General features: G+C 41.0%; 1 protein-coding gene across 22 annotated transcripts in view; it reads right to left on the minus strand.

The window, feature by feature from the left end:
- LOC100393071 (BEN domain-containing protein 5) overlaps positions 1-24912 on the minus strand; it is a 1596666-nt gene that overhangs the window by 321462 nt on the left and 1250292 nt on the right. The window lies entirely within an intron of this gene.

Below are 24912 nucleotides of genomic sequence, written 5' to 3' on the forward strand. Positions count from 1 at the left end.
CTTTGACTATGCAGGCTCTTTCTTGGTTCCATGTGAATTTCAGGATCGTTTTTCTAGGTCTGTGAAGAATGATGATGGTATTTTGATGGGAATTGCATTGAATTTATAGATTGCTTTTGGCAGCACGGTCATTTTCACAATATTGATTCTACCCATCCATTAACGTGAACTGTGTTTTCTTTGTTTCATCTGTGATTTCTTTCAGCAGTGTTTTCTAGTTTTCCTTGTAGAGATCTTTTACCTCCTTGGTTAGGTATAATCCTAAGTATTTTATGTTATTTTTTCCAGCTGTTGTAAAAGGGGTTGTATTCTTTATTTGATTCTCAGATTGGTTATTGTTGGTGTATAGCAGTGCTACTGATTTGTGTACATTGATTTTGTGTCCTGAAACTTTAGTAAATTCATTTATCAGATCTAGGAGCTTTCTGGAAAGGTATTCAGCATTTTTTAGGTATACAGTCACATCACTGGTAAACAGTGACAGTTTAACTCCCTCTTTACTAATTTGGATGCCTTGTATTTCTTTCTCTTTTCTGATTGCCGTGGCTGGGACTTCTAATACTATGCCGAATAGAAGGAGTGAAAGTGGGTATCCTTGTCTTGTTCTAGTACTCAGGGGGAATGCTTTCAACTTTTCCCTGTTCAGTATAAATGTTGGCTGTGGGTTTGTCATAGATGGCTTTTATTATGTTGAGAAATGACCCTTCTATGCTGATTTTTCTGAGGATTTTAATCATAAAGCGATGCTGGATTTTGTCAAATGCTTTTTCTGTGTCTATTGAGATGATCATTTTTTTTTGTCTTTAATTCTGTTTATGTGATGTATCACATTTATTGACTTGCACATGTTAAACCATCCCCCACTTCCCTGGTATGAAACCCACTTGACCATGATGTATTATCTTTCTGATATGCTGTTGGGTTAAGTTAGCTAGTATTTTTTTGAGGATTTTTGCATCTATGTTCATCAGAGATATTGGTCTATTGTTTTCTTTTTTTGTTATATCCTTTCCTGGTTTTGGTATTAAGGTAATACTGGCTTCATAGAATGATTTAGGGAGGATTCCCTCTTTTCGTACCTTTTGGAATAGTTTCAGTGGGTTTGGTAGCAATTCTTCTTTGAATTCTGATACAATTCAGCTGTGAATCCAGCTGGTCCTGGACATTTTTTGTTGGCAATTTTAAAAATTATTGTTTCAATACCACCATTTGTTATTGATCTGCTCAGAGTTTCTGTTTCTTCCTGGTTTAATTTTGGAGGGTTGTACATTTTCAGGACTTTATCCTCTCATCTAGGTTTTCTAGTTTTGTACATAAAGTACTCAGAGAATCCTTGAATAATCTTTTGTATTTCTCTGATATCCATTGTAATATCTCCCATTTCATTTAAAATTGAGCTTATTTGGACCATCTCTGTTCTTTCCTTGCTTAATCTCACTAATGGTCTATCAAGTATGTTTATATTTTCAAAGAACCAGCTTTTTGTTTCATTTACCCTTTTTGCTTGTTTGTTTCAATTTCATTTAGTTCCATTCTGATCTTTGTTATTTCTTTTATTCTGCTGGTTTTAGGTTTGTTTTTTTTCTTGTTTCTCTAGTTCCTTGAGGTGTGTGCTTAGATTGTCTATTTGTGCCATTTCACACCTTTTGATGTGGGCATTCAATGCTATGAACTTTCCTCTTAGCACCACCTTTGCTGTATCCCAGAGGTTTTGATGGCTTGTATCACCATTACCACTCAGTTCAAAGAATTTTTAGTTTCCATCTTGATTTCATTGTTTACCCAAAGATCATTCTCTTTCAAGAGAGCACCAGCTGTGGTAGTAGAAAAAGGATATAAGCTTGCCCTAAGTTGGACAGGTAAGTATTCAGGTTTCTCAGGCAATGGATACATGGGGCCATAAAGCTCCCAAGAGTTGATGTCTTTTGAGTTCAGCTGCCAGGGCAGGTAGAGCAAAACCATCGGGTTTGGGCAGGTTTAGGTGGGTCTGAGCGCAGACTCTCCTTGCGAGTGGCTTACTGTGGCTATTGTAGGGGATGTAGGAGGGTAGTTCTCAGGTCAATGCAGTTACGGGTTCCAAGGTGGATTATGGCTGCCTCTGTTGCATCACACAGGTTGCCAGGGAAATTGGGGGAAAGCTGGCAGTGACAGGCCTCACCCAGTTCCCACACACCCAGCAAGACCAGTCTCCCTCCACTGTTCCCCGCTGACAGCACCAAATTTATATCCAGGCAGCCCACATTCAAGGCTTGAACCTTGCCCCAGGCTACAAGCTTCCTCACTGAAAAAGCAAGTGTGGCTTTCTGGCCTTGCTCCTCCCCACCTGCCCACAATATTGGTTGAAGATACTGCACTTGTATCTACAGCTATTCCTGTTCACGCCCCGCTGGTCAAAATTATTACAAAGCTTAGTTGGAATCTTCTTTCATCTTGTGACCCCTCCCTAGTTCCTCTGGCTGCCTTCCCCAAGGACTCCTATGAGATAAAGTCAGGGATGGCTTCCCTGGGCTTCAGCTGGGGAATGAGAGTGCCTACAGGGCTTTCCTCATAGCTTCTTCTACTTTAGTATCTTGCTCAACTCCCTAAATCCATATCAGATGTAGGTAAGGTTGAATCTTTCTCCCGTGATCTGGATTTTCAGGTTCCCCAGTAGGGATGTGTGTTCATAGGCAGGTTTTCCCCTCTCACACTTTGAAAGCTTGCAGTTTCTTGGCTGTCTCATGAAGTTTGCAATGGCAAGCTGCTTCTTCCAAAGAATCTATGAACTCTTTTGGTCTTCCTTGCACGTTTTTGCAGTGTTTCTTGGAGCAAAAATTCACAGTATGAGTCTCCACATGCTGTTCTGACTGGGAGCTGCACATTCTTTAGTCCTGTCTTCTATCTGCCTTATTCCCATCCAGCCTTGCCTCTATAATGACTTTTTTTTTTTTTCAAAGCATCAAACAAAAACTTCCCCTGGCCTCCAGCTGGTACTCTCTAACATCCTCTCCCCTACCAGCCAGAGTGACCTAATTAAAGCACAAAATCAGCCATGTTAATTTTCTGCTTAAAACTCTTCACTGGCTTCCTATCAGTTGATAGAAAGTTTCAGGATGGAGGCCAGGCTCCTTTGTCTCCAGATCTGGTCTCCTTGCCTCCCCTCTAGCCTTATCACTTGCCTCTCCTTATATTCTATTTTCTTGATCACACCATGCTGTTCTACGCGTATGTTGAAGCTGTGCCCATTCCCAGCATGGATTTTTCACTAATTTTTGCCTGGCTAACCCTTTCTTAACCTTCAACAGTAACCTTAGCCATTATCTCTTCCAGGGAGCCTTCCAGGAACAATTAGGTTAGGACAGTGCCCCTTCACCCTGCCATAGCTCTATGTCTACCCCATCATGTCATTTAGAACCTTCAATTGGAACATGTTATTTATGTGTCTGGATCTCCATCAGTCTGGGCTTCTGGGGACAGAAATTACATCTTAATCATTCCTTTCCTCTCAGTATCCAGCACAGGACCTAGCACATTGGAAGCTCTTGGTGTACTCTGATGTAAAAAGAGAGCAATTCTATGATTAACATTCATTGAAAGTTAACTGAATGTACTAGGAAGTATGCTGGGTGCTTCACATGCATAATGTCATTTCATTCTCCTAATAGCGCTGGACCACTCAGCATGCTTAACGAAGCCCTCCCCATCCAGAGTGTACCACAGAGGTTCCAATGTCTATGCTCCTAGTAATACCCAGAGCCTGTCTCTAGGTCCTGCCTCTGGCCCCACCCTCCATTATAATACATGCTGTGGACTCATGTCTTGTTTTCAATCTTTCACTTCACACTTGAACTTACATTTCTACCTGGCCCATTCAAGAGGCATCCAGGGTTAGGCTTTCTCTATTTCTCTGTTTTATCTCCACCATAGACCACTGGCTCCCACTCTCAGCATCAAGCTTTGCAATCTGCATGCCTAACCTGATCCACCCCAGGAACAGTGAAGGCTCCAGATTCTCAGTACTAACCCAGCACTATAGGTCCTTGAGTATCTGAGAGTAAAGAACAGGTTAATGTAAGCTTGATTGTTCCCACTAGTAAAGACAAGGAAGCTACGTGAAGTAATGCGCCCAAGGCCACATGGCTTGGCTTCTGCCCAATGCCAAGACACAAACATAGCATCTCCTCTTGTGTAGAGGACACCATCCCTCTTCTTTCGAATAGCACTTGAAGGCCCACCTATTTGTCCATCTTACACCTTGGTTATGAGCTTTACAGGCAGGGGTCGTTATCCAGCACTGTCCTTCAGTGTCAGTGTCCAGCCCAAGTCTGGCACTCAGAAGAGCCTTGGGAAAGGCCTGGTAAAGGGACGAATGAATGTAGAGCTCAAGCTCACACCAGTCTCCCTCTGACTACAGTGGATGTTCTGCCCTTCCTCTACTGGCTATTCCCAAAGGCACTTGGAGTCCTTTTTTGCATTTGTTTTGGCACCAAAGAAGCAAAGCTATCAAATGTATTTTCCTGTCAAATTTTCTTTGTAATTGATAATCCCTTTGTAAAGAAATATATACCTTCAACGTCTTAAGGAAAGAAAGTCATGGTATAATGGTTTAAACAAAGGAATTATAAAATTCTGGGGAAGGTACAGATTTCTACCTCACTAAGGTCTGAGGTAAAATTTTCTGAGGCTATGAAAAGAGGAAGTGCTTTGGCATTAGACACAATCGGGTTAAAATCCTGGCTCTGCCTCTCTGGGCCTGTGGGCCTTGTGAGACAAATGTGACAGTATCCTATGCTCTACCCTCTATCTTACCCACTCTTGCCAATATTTTAGCAAGTTCTGCCAGTTTCACTATCTAAATGGTTTTTCTCCAATCTCTGCTACAATTGTGAGCTAGTCTGATGGTTAAGCAGTCAGGCTCTGAAATGAGATTGCCTAGACTTGAATCCAAGTTTTCTTAGTATGTCATTTTGTCATTTTGGATACTTTGTTTCACCTCTCAGCATCTCAGTTTCCTCATCTATAAAATGGAGAGTAAAAATTTTAGATTAATAACAAGATAAAACAAAATCCCAAAACACGATAGCATAATTCCTGGCCCAGAATAGAAGCTCACAAACACTAGCTCTTATTATTATTTGTTACCTCTTTTGTTCAGACTACTATTTCCGGTACCTTCACACTGCCACACCTCCTCTCCACCCTGCCAACCCATGACCATTCCTGCAAATTCTCCTGCCTGGTTTCTCTCCTTTACTGCCTCTTCTCCAACCCATTCTATGTGCAATAACCAAAGCATTATTTCTAAAAGGTACACCATTACAGGGGTGTCTGTAGATAAAGCATGTGCTCCCCAGCTTTGGAGAAAATGCCCTCAGTTATTAGGGTCCCTGCATATCTCCCAACAATCCTGAGAGTGAAGTTTTACTCCCAATTTTACTGCCTTGGAGTGGTTAAATAAATGTTCTAAGGTTCTACAGTTATTCACTGGTCAGGTTGGGATTTATACCCAAGTCTCTCTGAGCCCAGAGCTTGTGATATCTTCATTGGCCCACACTGCATCTCTCCACCCACACTGACCATCTATAACTGACAAATAAGAGGCAGCATCTGATAAACAAGAAATGAATGGTGCATCTGGTGAGAAAGAGGAGCTAGAAGGGAGATATCATGGTGGGCTACTGAGCTGGGGAATCCTTCCTGGAGGAGTAGGGGCTATAGGATTCTGGAGAGACAGGCTAAAAAGGATGGTACCGGAAAGAATGCTAAAGTGCTTTCAGAATTGTCTGGTGAGATGAAGTGAGGTTCAAGTCTGAATAGAAACATGTGCTGCAGATGGTGTTTTCTTCTTCCACAGAAATGGCAAAATCACGGGAAGCTCAGAGACTTTGTCCTACATTTCAGTTACTGTTTGCTGGGGATGGAAGCACCATGTTAACTTTCAGGGCTTGCCATATTCTCTTTGATGGCCAGAGATTGGTTGGAAGGGGGAGAAAAGTCCCTTCCCCTTGAGTTCCTACCACATACTCTTATTATATCACCTGGCAGTGATGCTACTCAAATATCTATTCATTTTTTCGGCAAATCTCAGAAACCTGCTGGGTACCAGATACCATGCTGGAGATACACAAAACAGTCGGAGGTGGTTATTGGACTCAAAGTACTCATGATTTAGTGGGGAGAATATCCCCTATACAATGACGATACTATGTGAGAAGCACTTTGGGGTCTGGAGTAGGGAGCACACAGGGAAGTTTTCTTAGAAATGACTTCTAACCAAGCTTCTGAGGGAAGGTTTTCCTTCAAAAGGAATGTTGGGTTCATTTCAAAAGGCAAATTTGGGTTATTGCCTTTTGTTATTGTAATGGCAGAACAGAATAATGTGCTCTTGCTTGATGTTGTGGGGCATTTAGAGCTTGCAAGGTACAATAGCTGTGCGGTAGAATCCCTGGTCTGGGGAATCTAAAATGTAGTTCCATATCTCATGGGGATTTTCCCAACGATAGAACAGGGATAATAACATCACTTCCCAAGATTTCATAGTCGAAGTACTGCCAGAGCATCTGAAGGTGGCATGAAAGGAGAGAAACACACTCTCGGGCTATATTAGGGGCTCAGTGAGGTAGTGCAAGAGAATAATAGCCTGGGATGGAGACAACTCTGTGATTTACCAGCTATGTGACTCTGCAAAAGTTACTTAACCACACCGAACCTCAGTTGCTTCCTTTGTCCAAGAGCAATACTATTACCTTGCCTAGCCACCAAATGGTAGCACTGTTCCTGGGTCTCCTATCTCACACTCTATGCCCCCTTCTCAGTCTGTTTCCCCATCTGTGAACAGGACAAGACATGGTTCTGTGCAGGGAAAGAATACGAGCTTTGACATCCTATGCATAAAACAACAGGCAGATTGGACTATTGCTTAATTCTATCCAAACTGCCAGATAGGCATTTGAATAAGTAATCTAATATATACATTTTTATTCTATTAAATATTCAGGTCATCTCCTGTTTGGGATGAGTATTCAGAATGATGATTGCTTAGAAACACACCATTCCAAATACAAATGAGAATATATTTGCAATATTCAGTTCAGCAAGGATGGGAAGGTATGAGATTAGGTTCTGAAAATAATCACACCTTTCGCATCTGGGATGCCTAAATACACATTTACTACATGCCTTTCTCCATAACCTTGGAAATGCAAATCCTTAGACTCTTAGAGGCCTGAATATTTGCTCGGTACTAAGTCAATTCCCATGTGAAGACGGCAGAACAGGGCAAAGAGATGTGACCTCTCCTCTGGTGTTTGACAACCAGCTACATCTTCCTCATCCCATAAGCAGTGGTCTGTTCCCCTCACACTTCAGCAGGGACAGAGTGCTTACCACTTTTTAAAGCTGCTAATCCCACTGGTAGGCAGCTTTGACTTGAGGAAATAGCCATTCACATAGAGCAAAATCCCTACCTCTAGTGCCCCTACGCTGATCGTTGTTCTGCCTTGTTTCTTCTGCCCTCAGATACTCCTGCAGGAATCAAAGGCAATGACCTATCCCTTCACAGTCAGCCTTTTCCTTACACTGAACCACTACTCCCTTCAACCATAAGCCTGCTCTTTCTTTGTTCTAGCCAAGATTCTTGAGGGATTAGCCTGGGGGACACAAAGAGCAAAAGCCAGCTCAAGATGCCCTGGTGAATTCATTTTTCTCTGGCTTCCTTTGCCATTTGGTAGGAGAAAAAGAAGCTTTTAAAGTAACAGTGGCAAAGTAGCTGATTCTGAGGAAACTTGCCAAGGCTTTTCATGGAACAGCACCACTGGGGAAGGGAGACATTTGGATTGTGGCAAGATGAACAGCAAGGGTTACCATATGAACTATTCCCAACCAGTATTACACCTGCCTCCAAAGGTGTGTATGTGTGCCCATATGTTTGTGTGTGTATATGTGTGTGGAAATATCAGTGGTTGTGAATGAGCATCTACTCTCATATATCCAACAGTGCTTCAGTGGTGTTAGTATGCATAAGTTCTTCCCTTGGGTACTTGCCATATCTCTTCAAGATTCACTCAGATGTTACCTCCTCTAGGAAGCATTCTGTGATATGCCTTTTACCTTAACCAACTCTGCACTCCCAGAAGTTTTCTGTGCTTTCTTCGAAGTTGTTCATTTCTTTGCCCGTCTGCCCCATTAGACTGTGGCGCCTTCTTGAGCATCCTGACTGTGATGGAATCATCTCTGTCCCTCTGCGCCTGGCACAAGCATGGACGCTCTGTACTTGTTAGTTATATGAACGCATTTGAAGAAAGATGTCTCAGTCCTAGTCCAGGGTTCTTACCGTTGGGTCTGCTGCCATGCTTTGCTTTTCTTCTAACAGACTGAGGTGATGCAAATTAAGAACAAAACTGAAAGGCTCAAGGACATTGTGGCTCAGGGAGATGGGGACATTGGTAGAGAAATAACTCGAATTAGACAGTGGTATCCACACTTCTGAAATTGCATGAGCCTCCCTATGAGAGGTGAAAGTAGGGGTGTAGTGTTGTTTCTCCATCCCCAGTCTGCTTTGGGCCAACTATTCTCAGTGTGTGATCTGCTCTCCTCCTCTGCTTGGCCCCTCAGAAGCATCCATTCCTATAGAGCTGACACTCATATTTTCCTTTTTTCCAGGCAATTTATAGCTTTTGAATGTTCCCCATGCAGATGTGCAGGATTGTTGCACACATCTGCATATAAGATGGGCAGTGGAAGTTGCTTGGCAAGAGGCCTGCCTCAGCAGGAGTGCTCCATTGGTAACCCCCAAGTTATGAAAGAATTTCTCCCTGTATTGTTCTGGGCCAAGGAACTCAGCCAGAGACTGGGCTGGGCAGGGCTTTTAGGGGTAAAGAAAACTGCAACATCTTAATCTCCTCTGGACACAGAAAATCAGTGGGCAAGTCTTGGGATAGAGCACTGGTATCTGAGGCAATGACACAAAGGGAAGAGAAGGAACATTTCTTCATTAATATATTCATTTAGGAGCAACGCATAACCCTATTTGTAGAGGGTCTGCTTTGTGCCAAGCAGTATAAGACAGTGAGTCATTAAATACCAGGATCTGCTTCATATTTGAGATCTGCCATTTTCAAGGTCTGGGACCTGGGGTAAGTCTTTTAACCTATTTTTGATATCAGTTTCCACATCTATAAAATGGAATGATAATGGTATTTGCTGCTTACCAGATACAATTGACAGGAAGATTACTCTTTCATAGCACTTTGTTTACTATACAGTTACTGTTTCAGGCATCATTAGAGGCAATTTAAACAGTCTGTCTCATTATTTCCCACAGTAAACCTGCAAGGTAGATATTAGTATTGCTTTTTGGTCAACTAAACTGAGGCACAAAGATGTTAAGATTCTTCCCAAGGCCACGTAGAAATACAAAGAAGTTGTCAGACCTAACTTCTAGGGCTCTGGTAAAGTCAGGCTCAGTTAAATGTCCCTTATGAGGCAGGGCCAAATTTGGAGAGTCCCAAGTGAAAGGAGGCCCAAGCTATATATGAACCAGAGAGAAGAGAAAACCAAATTTTTGCCCAGAGAGCCTGAGATCACAGCTGGAAAGATATGCTGGCTGTCAGATCTAATGTGTAAGCCCTGAAAGGAAAAGAAAGAGTAAGTGCTGAGTCTGGTAATCACAAAGGGCAAGAAACAGACTCCAAAGAGAGGCCATGGCCAGAGAGTCAAAACAAAGGCTAAGACTCAAGTGAATGTGCCAGAGCCGGCTGGCCTTGGGTAGGCACTTCCCTCCCTGGAGCCATAGAAGGGCTAATGATACCTAGACCATAGAGATGAGGTGAGGACTAAGTGAGGGGCTGCACAGAAAGCTTTTTCTTGTTTTTTTGACATGGAGTTTCGCTCTTGTTGCCCAGGCTGGAGTGCAGTGGTGCCACCTTGGCTCACTGCAACCTCCACTTCCTGGTTAAAGTGATTCTCCTCTCTCAGCCTCCCGAGTAGCTGGGATTATGGCATGTGCCACCACACCTGGCTAATTTTGTATTTTTAGTAGAGACGGGGTTTCTCCATATTGGTCAGGCTGGTCTCGAACTCCTGAAATCAGGTGATCTGCCCATGTCGGCCTCCCAAAGTGCTAGGATTACAGGCGTGAGTCACTGTGCCCAACCTGATATCTGGAGCACAGCAAGTGTTTAATAAATGCATCTAGAGAAAAATGTTAAGACATGTTTTTATAAGATACCAGAATGAGAAACAGAGATCACTGTATTCATCCTCCAGAAGAGGGGTTCTAGCTTTAGACTAAGCTATGGAGGACTGTTGGGGCAGACTTCTTTCAGAGTTTTGTTCACATGAAGATCCATGGGGGCTGAAATTAGCACAGCAGGGAGGTGCACTAGCCCTACTTTAGGGAAGGAGGAAAGTAAAAATAGGGTGTCTGCCCCTGAGATTAGTTTCCTGAAGCAGCTCTATGGGTCCCTGTTTGAGCACCAGGGAGAAAGGAATTGCAGGTAGAAGCTATTTCCAAGAAAGACCACAGAGCTGTGAATACAGAGTGACAGAGATGAACATTTGTCCCATTTATAGATTGAAAAAAGGTGTAACTGGTTGTGATAGTAATTCTTGTTCTGACAGCTTAATATTATAAACAGGCAGCATTCTTGGCTAGACCATGGGATTTCTCCTGCTGGACAGTGAGAGCCCCGACTAGGATGGGGCACTCTCAAATGCAAGAAGCAGAAAACCTCACAGGATGGGCTGAACAAGAAGGAAGCAACATGGTAGACATCACGTAGAAGTGGATAGCATCCTTTCTGAGCTCACATACAATGCCTCTTGGAGACATCTAGAAATAACTAATGAGACTTTGAGGAAGACTAGAGTCCTGCAGGAACAGATAGAGGAATGAGGCAGCAAGTCACATGTGATTATTACAAGTGGAACCTCATTTGTACCCTCAGTCTGGGGTTCCACTTCTCCAGGTCTGGGGAAACATCAGTAACACACTCTGCTTAAACTCTAAATCACTCCTAGTGGTCTGAGGTACTTTCCGAAGATAGGTACCCCTATGCTTTTTTGTGTATTTCTTCCCTTACTTCTGACGCCCTGTTGGTAAGTAAGTCCCTTTGTTTCGTTGTCTCAAATATTCCTCAGATTTACTTCCTCATTCCTTCTCAGCTTTATTCTGGGTGCATGAGGAATAGGGTCCACCTCTTCAGGCATTTAGGGTGGCATAAGAGCTAATGACTGCCCTACAGTAAGTGCAGGAAATCTAAGGAGCTATAAAGCAGATTTTTCCCTCCAAAATTCTGTGGTCTGATTTCAACCATACATCATAAGATTCCTCAAAAGTCTGTTAAGAATGAATGAAACTGCGCATTCACTCATTCATTCAACCAATCATTAACTAATAAACATGCTCTGAGAACTCTCCTGAATGTGAGGCTGACTGCTGGGGACACACAGCTCCTGTGCTTGAGGTGCTTCTGATTTGGGGAGTCAAGTCCACAATAGAGGGTTGGGCACTGAGTAGTCTCCACTGTTGACAGTGGGCAAGCTGAAAGAACAATGCAAATTATTTATGTAAAAATATATTCCCTAAGCCATTTGTCCGAGGATTTCTTTTCCTTACCCGCTTCCATGCAAGATGTGCCTGATTGAAGTGGATAAGGGATTGAGTCACTTCAAGGTCCCCTTCACAGGCAGTGTGGAGTAAGGAAAGAGCACACCCTCAGGCCTAGATCATCTTGGGTTTCAATCCCAGTCTACCAGTTTTTAGATGTATAACTTCAGTCAAATCGCTTCATCAATCTGAATCTCAACTTCTTCATGTGTAAAAAGGGGCTGATTTATGCAAAGTGTATAGCATAGTCCTGGGCATAAATAGGTACTCAGTAAATGGAAACTATTCTTCTTTTATTAAAAATTTCAGCTTTGGCAAAATTTGTTAGTGTTCAACAAATAAATGAACTTTACTGTGATGTTCAAATAAATGAGCTACTAAGATTTTGGAGTTTTTTTGTACCAACAGCCTAGCCCAGCCTATTCTGACTGGCACAAAGGTCAGGGATGTAGCCTTCTAATGGTGTCCAAGGCAACCAGTTTGGAGCTGCTTGCTTGTTCATTTTATTTGTTTCCTTTTTAAATTCCAAGTCTCAAATTTGACCTTTGGAGGATGCTAGTTGGTAAAAGGCACAGGTTTTCCCACATGCTGATTGTCTGCTGTGCTTGTCCAGTGTCTACACATGGAGTGGGACAACAATACTTGCAACTGATCCTGCATGGAGGCCTCTTCCTCCCGCCCCTTTTCCCCCATCCCTGGTTCTCTGGAAAATATCAGGAATAAACAAGAGCACATGTGGCAGAGCATTCCTCTCTCTGGCTATGTCGCCAACAGATGGGACACAATAGGTGTTCCTCTGGAGCTCTGATTCTTAGCAGATTGGGAGTATGAGGTAGTGGGTAGAGGGGGTGGATGCTAGACAGAGAGAAACTCAAATTCTTCAGGTCAAACGCATATGTGTCGTGGAGTCTGAGAGCCTGGAAGAACCACTAAGACCATTCAACATTGGTACATCGTTTATCTGGGGCAGACTGGGGAGGAGAACTGCCCACAGTCACATAGACATCTAGTGATAAAGCCAGAATCTCAGGCTCAAGCCTCCTGAATCCCAGTTTTGTGCCTTCTGCATGTTCCTGGACAGCTTTGTTAAAGCATTTACAGTGGCGTCCTATTTTTAATGGTTTCAAATCCAAATGTTCTGGTCTGATATTTCGGGTCCAAGAGATCTGATTCTTTACCTTTCTAGGTTTATTTCAAACTAAATGAACAACTTGCTGCTCTTGAAAATTTGATCTAAAATTTCATCTAGTATTTTTTAAGTCCCCTTCTTCTCTGATTTCTATTCTGGGATCCCTGGTTCCTAGTTATGTGTGTCTTCTTGATTCTACCCTGTCCTGCCCACTCTGGTTTCTGTGAGGTTCAACCCTCTCCATTAGATTGACTTTTGGGGGCGTATCTAGGAAGAGCATGTTATGTTGTATCAGATAGGGCATTTAGGGAATGGGTGGGATCTGATTTTAGAGCCTCCTGCTAGAGGGGTTGACACAGCAATGTCCAGGGCATGGCTATTTCTGATTACAGCCAAAGACGCAGGCATCAAGAGGGTCTGAGATGAAAGATAAGGAACCATTCAGCAAGGTCTTACACAGGGATTGGGTAACTGTGAGAGATAACTTGGAAGTTCAGGAAGAAAGGCAAACTCGGGAAGGTCTGTCCAGAAGTCAGGGCAGCATATCCAGGAAACATGACGAGAGGCCACTACCTGAAGCTGAGACAGATAATAAGTGTGGGTGTGCTGTGTGGCTGGGATCTTACAGGTGGGGAATTGCCTTTGAGGGCATCAAAATGGATAGAAGTTCCCAGGGAGTGAATCAGGCCAAGAGGGGCATTTCTCAAGACTGAAGTTTGTCCAGTGAAAACTACAAAGCTGGATTCAGAGTATCTGGAGTCTTAGCAAAGGGAATTCATGCTGCATGATGGGGGAGAGGATGAGTATGATTGTATATGAATAGTCATTTTGAGGGCTATGGTCATGAAGAACAGAAGGAGGAAGCAGATTAGGAGGTTCTTAATTCACAAGGACTCTGGATCAGATATTCCTATTTCCCCTGCCTGCTCCGGGATAACACTGCACTGGTCTAGACAAACTCAGTAATTTCTTAAGTTATTTATTCATCAAATACTCTCTAGAGTCTGTTCTGTGCCAAATCCTGGGCTAAACTCTGGAGAAACAGCAATGAATCAGATACATTCCCAGCCTTTAAGGATTTCATTTCTGGGAGAGAAACATTAGAGTAAACTAAAAAATAATATGGAGTGATAAGTGCTTTGCGAGACAGAAGCCAAGGAGGCTGCTGAAGCACAGAAGAGACACCTAAACCAGACTGGAGGCAAAGTGAGGTACCCAGAGGGAGTGGATTAGGAAGTTTCTAAAAGACAGTAATGTCTGCTGAGGGAAAAAATGAATGCAATATATGAAGAAGAGACAGTGTTATATCGTTTTAGAGAAATACAGGCAGGCTTGCGAGATGAACTGGGAGAAAAACAGAACAAAAACTTCAGTTCATGAGCAGAAATAAGCAATGAGAAAATCAAGCAGTTGTTCTTAGATGTCCAGATTTGTAAGCACATGGCATTAGGGAGATCTGGACTCTTGGCTGAGGTTCAAGAGATGAGAGAAGTGATCCTAGGCTTCCAGGAGGAGGCTGACCTCATCTAAAGGGAGTCGAGGCTTGATGATAGAAACTTCATGTATTGTCTCATTTATTCTTTATCATGTCTACAACGTGGCCACCAGGGCTCTCTGCACTAGGGTTTGAGCTCAAGTTTCCAGCTAACAATAAGGTTTTGCTTTGCTTCTCATGGGTCAGATTTTGTATATTTCCCTTCCTTGAAGTCTTGGTGGAAAACAATAGCTGATGATGGAGCAAAATTGGGTAAGGTAGGTCCTAGTGCTAGACTTACTACCCTTCCTGGGTAGACTTCTCTGTTCCCTTTCTCTGGCTCTGATGGAGACATTTTGGGTAGTTTCTTTTTTTCTTCAAATTAAGGCTTAGGAGAGGGCACTGGGGGAAAACAAGAGAGGACTGAGGAGCTGTATTGTTTCTAGACCATTTGAGCCTCACTAGCTTGGGAGAAAAGGACCTTCATTTTAGTTCAGCTTAGCTCAGTCATGTTATGCACTGGGATTTGGAGCCAAAATCCTAGATAATAATAATAATAACTAACTTATCCTCTCTTGTGAATATATTTGCCTCAAGGAGCTGCCAGGGAAAATTGGCTGAGGTGAGGTTAGATATGGGTATTTTTGAGTCCCCTGGCAAAATGTCATGAGGTTATTTCAGCAACACCTTTAGTGATATTGCTGTCTATTAGGTTTAGCCAGAGACTGACTGTCCCCCAGATCCCTGTCAACCTCCTCCTTGGGACCTTGAATCTCTTTGCTCTTCTCTTGATCCTAAGCCAAGAGTTCAAACCTCACTGGTGCCATTTACTTGCTAATATGAACATTTAAGAACTTCCTGCTTGATTTTCCCATCACTGAGTTCTGCTCCTTTGCTACTTTTTAAAAATAATTTTTAATTGACATGTAATAATTGTCCATATTTATGGGAAACAGTGATATTTTGATATACATATAATATATAGTGATCAGATCAAGGTAATTAGCATATCTATCATCTCAACACATTTCTTTGTGCCGAGAACGTTCAATATTATATTTCTAGCTGAAACTATATAATTATTATTGTTAACAACAGTCATCTTACAGTTACATAGACACTAGAACTTATTCCTCCTATCTACCTGTAATTTTGTATCCTTTAGCAACTCTCTCCTTATGAGATCCAATCATTTTTTTTTTTTTTTAGCATCCACATATGAGTGAGAACATGTGCTGTTTAACTTTCTATTCCTGGCTTATTTCACTTTACAGAGTGTCCTCCAGCTTATTCCATGTTGCCATAAATGACAGGATATCAGTCTTTTTAATGATTGAATAGCATTCCATTGTGTATATACACCACAGTTTACCCATTCATCTGTTGCTGGATACCTTGATCAAGTCTATATCTTTGCTGTTGTTAACAGTTCTGCAATAAATATGGTGGTACAGATGCCTTTTTTATATACTGATTTCCTTTCCTTTTGATAAATGCCCAGTAGCGGGATTGCTGGAGCATATAGTAGTTCTATTTGTACTTTTTTGAGGAACCTCCATATTGTTCTCCACAGAGCTGTGCTAGTTTACATTCCCATCAACAGTGTATAAGCGTTTCCTTTTCTCCACATCCTTGCCAGCATTTATTATTTTTGTCTTTTCAATAATAGCCATCCTTATAGGTAAGATAATACCTCATTGTGGTTTTCCTTTGCATTTCCTTGATGATTAATGATGTTCAGCATTTTCCATATATTTTTTGGTCATTTGTTTGTATTTTGAGAAATTTCTGTTCAGATCATTTGCTCATCTCTTCTTGGGACTCCAGGGACTGATTGTTTTAACAATACTGGTGAATTTTTCAAACAACTAGGTAGAGTACTTGACCTCATGTTCATTACATTTTCCCTTTCATGTTTTCCTTCACTGTTGAACAGAAGAGTGAGTTGAATACCAGAAAGTCAACCAGCAATTAGTTGGTTGGCAACCAGAAGTAGCAATACCAATTGCTATTATCAAAGTAATAGCAATAATGGCCATTTGTAGAGCACCGTCGCATGCTGGAAAGAACAGGAGTCAGTAGAACTAATTTTGAATCTGTACTTAGTTAACCAGCTCAGTGGTTTTCAACAAGTGATTTCATTCAGTTTCCTCATCTATAAAAATAGGTGTCATAATTCCTACCAGGTAAGTTCTTTGAAGAAGTAAACTATATTTAATCCCTCAAGGGTTGAGTGTGTAATATATTCTTCATATACTCAGTATCTATAGAGCACCTGGCACACACTAGGAAGAAAGTGAATGATAGCAGTTAGTAATATGTATTTGGGAAAGATCTATTATAGGCATACAGGCAAATCAAGATAGAGAAAGAAAAAAAAGAAAAGTCATCTTGTTCTTCACTGTATGGATCTCAAAATCAGAAAGGCAGATGGGTTAAGAGATCAAGATAGTTCTAATTATGACGCTAATGTTATTAGCTGTTAATTATCTGCATGTTGCTATCAACTCAGCTCAGTCAGATGTGCTCTCTGTTTCTGAAAGCAAATCTTAGTTCTCTAAAATATCTCTAATGTAATTAATATAATTCATTACCTTTGTTCTAGCATTAGCTGCTCAAACTAAATAAAACATGGGCAGATTTTGGCCACTCATTGAGGAACTGGGGTGTGTGTGTGTGTGTATGTGTAGAGAGAGAGAGAGAGAGAGAGAGAGACAGAGACAGAGACAGAGACAGAGACAGAGAGCTAGCAAGAGATCTGGCCAGTTCTATTGATTATGGATTTTGCTATATAGAATTACAGTTAAATGCTTACCTCAGATTAGCAGTGGTTGGGTGGGGAGAAGGTTGTGTACAAGTTGAGCACTAAAGGTAACCTTTGAAATAGTTACATTGTCACTTTTTGGATGGGCAGTTACGATCTGAAGTCCCTTGATCATATCTGAGATCATCCTTTTATGGCTTAACAGCCAGATTTTGCTTTGCCAAGTCAATCTAAAAGTAACTCAAACACAACTGTTGTGGGACCTGGCCTCTACATTCAGGCATTTGTAGGAATAAGATAAGAAATAGGTATATGTTTCATGAGGTATAATAAGAATTTGGAATATCTTTTAACCAGATGACTACAAAGGCAAGAAACTGATCATGTTTCTAAAGAGAGGAAGGAAATGCCGGTCTGTAAAACCTCAGGTTTAAGGGTCAGCTCTCATTTCCCTCAAAGATTATGGTAACTAGTCCCTATAATCAATAGCATGAAATCTCTAGTACCCTCAGAACTCTTGTAAGAATCTTGAAAGATGCTTCTTCATGCATACATTCATTCATTCAGCAAATGTTTGAGCACCAACTATGTGCCCAGAAGAGATGTGAATAAGATATGGTTCTGTCTGTAAAGCATCCACAATCTAATGAAAGATGTATGCAGTATATGTGCAGTAATATGATATACACTATGATAGAGGTTTGTGCAAACCACTGTGAAAGCACAGAAAATATACCTACATCTGTTTAGGCAAGGAGGGGCTCAGAGAATACCCTCAAAGGTGGTCAGGATGAATAGGAATTAACTAGACCAATGAGGGTGAAGGAAGTCATTCAACGCTGAGGGACCAACATGTGCAAAAGCCTGGAAATGAAATAGAAATTAGTCCATTCTAGGAATTGCAAATATTTGACAATAGTTTGAACACAAATAAGAAAAATTGGAAATAAAGATGAGGAGGGGCATTTGCCCAAGAGTTTTATGAAAGTCAGAGACAACTGCCCACTCCTCTACCCACGTATGACATTTTGAATGCTGCTATTTCCTGCCCCTAAAGATTCTTTATCACGGGAGTAGTAGTATTCTGTTTCTAGACCCCTATTCCATCTATGCATGTGTCCAGACCAAGTTGTCACAGTATCAAGATCAACTTGCCACACTGATGAGCTTGAGTTCTCCCAACAGCTTTGGTCAACTAGAATCCCAGCTGACCAGGCTGGCTCTTTGCTGCCCCCATCTGTCTGGAGCCAGCTCGCACAGTAGCTGTAGAACTGGAAGCCCAGTCTGGTGCTGCTGCCTGGGCCTCCCTCCTCCACGTCCTGAACAGTGAGTGCAGCACCTAGGGCTAAACTCAGCTCATATCCCTTCCCAGTGTGTGTTTTTGTGTGCTTGCAGATGCAGATCCATTTTGGGTGAGTGGTGGAGGCTGTGTAGTCAGCAGGCAAAAGGCTTAATACAATCCAGTTTGTCCAGAGCCTCAGTGACTAGTCTTCAGTCTCACCAGAAGCATTCCCGGGATTAGGCCAAACTCATATCTGATAGTCAGATTTGGGGAGGCCACATTCTCCTTCAGAAGCAAATGATTTCACTAGCTCCATCTTCCAGCTGCGTAAATTGGTTAATTACAAAGGCTGTAATTTGCAATCAATATTATCTCCTTGGCATCTACTTCACTGAAGGAAAATATTTATGGCCATATTTGAAAAGGGGCACGTTGCCTTAATTGGGACCCATACATGAAACACTGCATTAAGTGACTCTTAGGGCACTGATGTCAGTTTTTGTTTTTTTTGGTCTGGGAGGTTTGGGGGAGAAAACACAGGCAGATGCTAGATAAAGGCCCTGATTTTCACAAGATAAAAACAACCACAGACACTGATCCTCAGAAACAAATCCTAAACACAAAGAAATGCTTCATCCACAAAGATGCCTGTCACTGAATTTTTTATAGTGGTGAAAAAATATGCACTTAAATGTTCAACCAAAAAGTTATTTACTTACTTATTTAATTGATGGAATATTATCTAGTTGTTAAAAACAATGGCTATGAAAAACTACATATTAACATGGAAAATTTTAATGCTGTACTATTAAGAGAAAAAAGAATAAGAACAAAATTAGGTATTTGACATCTTCTTTAAAATACGCATGCCAAAAAAAAAAAAACCCTGGAAAGAAATACATCAGTATAGCAAGGTGATAGGTCTTTGAGCATTTTAAGTCTATTTTTTCTTATGTTTTTCTTGAATAAACATATATTGACTGGCAAGCAAAGGAAATGATTTATCATAATGGTGACCTCACAAACTCACTGTATTCCTCATCCTGGAGTGAGAATGCTAGTCTGCATCATGGAAATATATTTTCATTCAGTTAGGAAACAAGTATTAAAATATACACAATGGACTCAATGCTTGTCTTTGGCCTCAAAGCTTCATGAAATATTGAGGAAGGACAATTCTGCTGCTGTGCGAAAAAGGTTGATACAGAGAGTTTTCTCCTAAACCAGCCTGGGTGATCAGTGAGAGCTGCCTAGAGATGGCGATATTCAAAATAGATTTTGAAGGATCAGGAAGCAGATAAGCAGATAGAGCATTCTGGAAAACTAAAACAGGACAGAAAAGTATGGAAGTATGAAAGAATCTGTTATGTTTTGGGGAATAACCAGCACTTGACTGTGGCTAAAATGTTGGGTGCATGACAAGGAGTAATAAAAGGGGTCATTAGTCTAGATTTTAAAGAGCCTTGAATGCCAGTTTAAAGCAGCCCTTCTCTGAGAAAGGCTGGTGAGGTTGGCATTTATCCTGAGGGCAATTAGGAACCATCAAGAGTGTGAAGCAGGATCAGGAAGTATTATATGCCAAGAAGGTCTCTCTGGCTTCAGCATGGACTTGGGAATGGATTTAAGGGGTGGATCTGTAGGGGATACAGAAACAGGTTGAAGGTAGAGAGGCCAATCTGGGGACTGCAGCAGTAGTTCTGGCGAAAGTGGCAAATTGTGAACCAAGGAACGCTAGACTTACAAGAGCCCCTAGAAATCTAGTCAAGTGTTTGCATTTGACATTGGAGGAAAAACAAGCTCTAGAAGGAGAATAACTTTTATTTATAAGGAGTTCTTTGCAAGACTTTTAATAGGCTTTAGCCCATCTACCAATGTATGGTGTTTCTGTTCTCTTTAAAGTATTCTTGCCAATAGGTGATCCAGCTTTTGTTCACACACATCCAGTGATGGGGATCTTGCCACCTAAGAAAGCTGATAACCCCACTCTTGGTTCAAGTGGTTCTTCTATTGAGCGTAAAATGGGCCCTCTCTAACTCTGCTCTCCAACCATAGTTTACCCTCAAGTAGCCACACAAAGCCATTCTGCTGCTTTCTGCATTGTGCTGTGTGCTTTCATGCTGATTATCTAATTCAACCTTCCTAACTTCCCTTCTAAGTAAGCACAATTATTATTTCTACGTTACAGGTGAAAAAAGTGAAACAAGAAATCACATAGACTGAAGATAAGGTCTTTTCTCTGGATTTTCTATTTTTTATCCTCAGGTTCTTTTGATGCCAGTGCTATAGTTCTGAGTACCTTCTGGGCCCTGAGACTTCCTTAGCAAACACTCTAATTTAACTTTTCAAGATCTGAACTGAATTTGGGTTCCCCAGAGACAGAGACTGGTAGAATGTAGAGGCATCATCACTCCTTGTGATCGTTAAGTGTATGTGTCAACTTGACTGGGCCTGGGGTACCCAAATATTGGATCAAACATTATTTTGGGTGTTTCTGGGAGGGCATTTTTGGATGATTTTAACATTTAAATTGACAAATGTTAAACTCTGCTTTACTGCTGAGTAAAGTAGATCGCCCTCCATAATGTGGGTGGGCCTCATCCAATCAGTTGAAAGTCTGAATAGAACAAAAGGCTAAATAAGAGGATATTATTCCCTGAATAAGAGAGAACTCCTCTTACCTCACTTCTTTTGAACTGGGACACCAGATTTTTCCCTGCCTTCAAACTCCAACCGAAATATCAGCTCTTTCTAGGTCTTGAGCCTGTCAACCTTTGGACTGAAACTACAGTTGGCCCTATCTAGTCCTCAGGCCTTTGGACTGAGAACCATTGGCTCTCCTAGTTCTCAGGCCTTTGGACTCAGATTAGAGCTACGCCATTAGGGGACTTAACAAATGTTAAAGTTTCTACACACCTCAAGAAATAACAGAGTAAATGAATAAGCTACAGAATGAGAGAAAATATTTACAAATGATGTCTCTGACAAAGGACTGATATCCAGAATCTACAATGAACTCAAACAAGTCAACAAGAAAAACAAATAAACAATCCCATTAAAAACTGGACAAATGATGTGAACAGACATTTCTCAAAAGAAGACATACTAGTGGCCAACAAACATATGAAAAAATGTCAACATCACTAATAATCAGAGAAATGCAGATTAAAACCACACTGAGATGTCATCTTATGCCAGTCAGAATGGCTATCACTAAAAAGTAAAACAATAACAGATATTAGTGTGGATGTAAAGAAAAGGGATCTCTTATACATGTTGATGGAAATGTAGGTTAGTATAACATCTATGAAAAACAGTATGGAGATTTCTCAAAGAACTAAAAATACAACTACCATCTGACCTAGCAATGCCACTACTGTGCATCTACCCAAAAGAAAAGAAATCATTGTTTCAAAAAGACACATGTACTTGTATTTTTATCACAGCACAATTCACAATTGCAAAGTCATGGAATCAGCCTAAGTGTCCATCGGTGGCTGACTGGATTAAGAAAATGTGGTATCTATACACCACAAAATACTATGCAGCCATAAAAAAAGAAATCATGTCCTTTGAAGCAACATGGATGGAGCTGGAGGCCACCATCCTAAGTGAAATAATTCAGAAACAGAAAGTCAAATACCACATGTTCTCATGTACAAATGCGAGCTAAACAATGGATACATACAGCTATAAAGATGAAAATAATAGACACTGGGGACTCCAAAAGCTGGGAGAGTAGGAGAATGGTGAAGGTGAAAGAATTACCTGTTGGGGACAACAATTACTATGTGGGTGATGAGTACACTAGCAGTCCAAACCTCACCATTATGCAATATATCCATGTAACAAAACCTACACATGTGCCCCCAAATCTAAAATTTTAAAAAATTAAAGATATTAAGAAAGGGAAAAGGCAGGCAACGATGGGGGAGAGCATTGATAGTAATATAACTAGCAAATGATTTATATCCAAAATATATGAAGGACTCATATAAGTGCATGACAAAGAGATGATCCAGTGAAGATATTTGAATGTCCAATAAACTCATGAAAAGGTGTTGAACACCATTACTTGTTGGGGAAATGCAAATTAAAGCCATAATGAAATACTACTGAACACTTACTGGAGTGACAAAAATCAAAAGGACTGACAACATCCAGTATTGAAAAAGGTATGGAGAAACTGGACACAACTGGGAGGAGTTATAAAGTGATACTAACACCTTGGAAAACTGGAAGTTTATATACTTGATCCTGCAATTATATTCCTGGCTACTTATTCAATGAAATCAAAACATATATTCACAAAAAAGACTTGTTCAAGAATGTTGGTAGCATATTTTTCCAGAAAAGCCAAAAACTGAAAATAATTCAAATAGGTGAACTGATAAATTACAGTGTATTATGAGCAATGGAATGCTAAAGAAGACTGAAAAGGAATAAAGTTCTGACACAGGCAACAATGTGGATAAATCTAAAAAACAATATGTTAAAGAAGCAATCAGACCCAGAAGAGCACATGCTATATGATTTGATTTAGGTGAAGTCCAATTGTTCCAGCACCATCTGTTGAAAGAGAATTTTTTCTTCATTGAATTGCCTTTGCATCTTAGTTCAAAATCAATTGACCATATTTGCGTGGGTAGAACTCTCTACTCTGCTCTATTGATCTAAATGTATATATATTTGTCAATACCACACTGTCTTGATTATAGTAACTTTACAGTAGTTATCAAAATTAGGTGTCATGATTCCTCTAAATAAACAAACAAAATAAACTACACCATTCACTCTCTTGGAACTCCGGCTTGCTGACTGCAGATCCTGGAACTTGCCAATCTTCATAATTTCATGACCCAGTTCTTTATAGCAAATATATATATATATACACACACACACACACATACACACACATACATATACACACACATTATATATATACAAACACACATATGTGTGTATATATGTCATGTGTATATATATAATGTATGTGTGTGTGTGTGTAGTGTGTGTATATATACACATATATAATCTGTATAATAGAATTGTTACCAGGAATATATAAGGGAAAGAGATGGTGGGACAAAAGGGGTGTGTGTGTGTGTGTTTGTATGTGTATGTGTGTGTGTGTGCATGCATGTGTGCATGTGCATATGCCATTAAGATAGTTTCCTTCTCCCAAGACATGTCAATAAGACTGTGAACCCACCAAGAGCCATGTGTTTCTTTGACTCTTTCCTCTCTCCCTTCTTTCTTCTTTCCTGCCCTCTGTTTTCACTGAACACCTACAGGAATGTGTGTGTGTGTGTGTATACATATGTGTACGTGTGTGTATGTGTGTGTAACCCACACACATGTCTTATTGGTTCTATATCTCTGGAGAACCCTAATAAATATATCCCTCCTTGGTTTATAATTAGATTTCTAGTAACACGGGCTTTGATCGCATTGGCCTTCTTGGCATCCACATTGCCTAAGTGGCATCAGAGTTGACCTAATGAGTTTGAGAGACAGAATGCAAACCTAGGTCTCATGGTTCCAGCCAGGACCTTTTCATTCAATTGCACTACACCAAACATACCAGGACGATTTGATATAAAACATTCTTATTGCTTGTACCAACTCTTCTGGCATCAGACTTCCCAAGATTCTAGAGGGGCAATGGCTTGGTTTTTGAATCATCTAACTATTTATTCCATGTTTATTCATTAATAGAGCAAAGATTTTCTTCCTTCTAATAGTGTGTTTTACAGTAGGCACAGTCAGGAAGCAAACTCTAAGAAGCAATTTTGCTTTCCCATCACCATCTATCACCTCTGGTTCCCTCTGTTATGTCTAACACTGCTCAGTAGGCTGGAACACAGTGCCAAATAATTAACCAACATCCCCTGCTAAGTAAGCCAGCTCTAACTGGAGGCCAATGCACACTCCAAGGTTGGCTAGACTCCAACACCAGGGGTCAGCTGGGGCAGACTGAGTACTCTGGTGACTTAAAGGTACAAGTCTTTACCTATCACCTTTCCTGATTCTCTCCTTTTCCTTTTCCCACAGCCACTGCTTAGAATGTACCTCGCTTTTGTTGTCTGCCTGACAAGTTCCCATTTCTCCCTCAAAACCCAGCTCCAATGCTTCCTGCTTAGGGAAAGCTTCCTGCTCCTTCCTTATTGCTCACACAGCACCCAGCACATATTTCTACCTGGCTGTGACTATTGCATTGCATTGTTTCACTTCTTGTCCTCCTTTAGACTTTGTCTAGGTCAGGAATAAGTCTGAGTCCCTTGTTTCCCAGTGACCAACACCAAATATGGAACAGAGAGTTACCAAAGCACGTATAATGCATGGATGAATAATTGAACAAGTAAATGTTGCTATCACTTGAATTTCAGGTCTACTCATTTCATCTCTGAACTAAGACACCTCTGATAGGCCTTACTTTTGGCACCTGTAGAATGGGAATATCTGCTTATCAGAATTGTTATAAGGAATATATAAGGGAAAGGGATGGTGGGACAAAAGGGGTATGTGTGTATTTGTGTGTGTCTGCGTGTGTGTGCGAGCATGTACACATGTGCATATTCAGTTAAGATAGTTTCCTTCTCACAAGACATGTCAATAAGATTGAGCCCACCAAGAGCCATGTGTTCCTTTGAGTCTTTCCTCTCTCCCCCTCTCCCTT

The sequence above is a fragment of the Callithrix jacchus genome, chromosome 7 (genome assembly GCF_049354715.1).
Source record: "Callithrix jacchus isolate 240 chromosome 7, calJac240_pri, whole genome shotgun sequence".
Classification (NCBI taxonomy): Eukaryota; Metazoa; Chordata; class Mammalia; order Primates; family Cebidae; genus Callithrix; species Callithrix jacchus.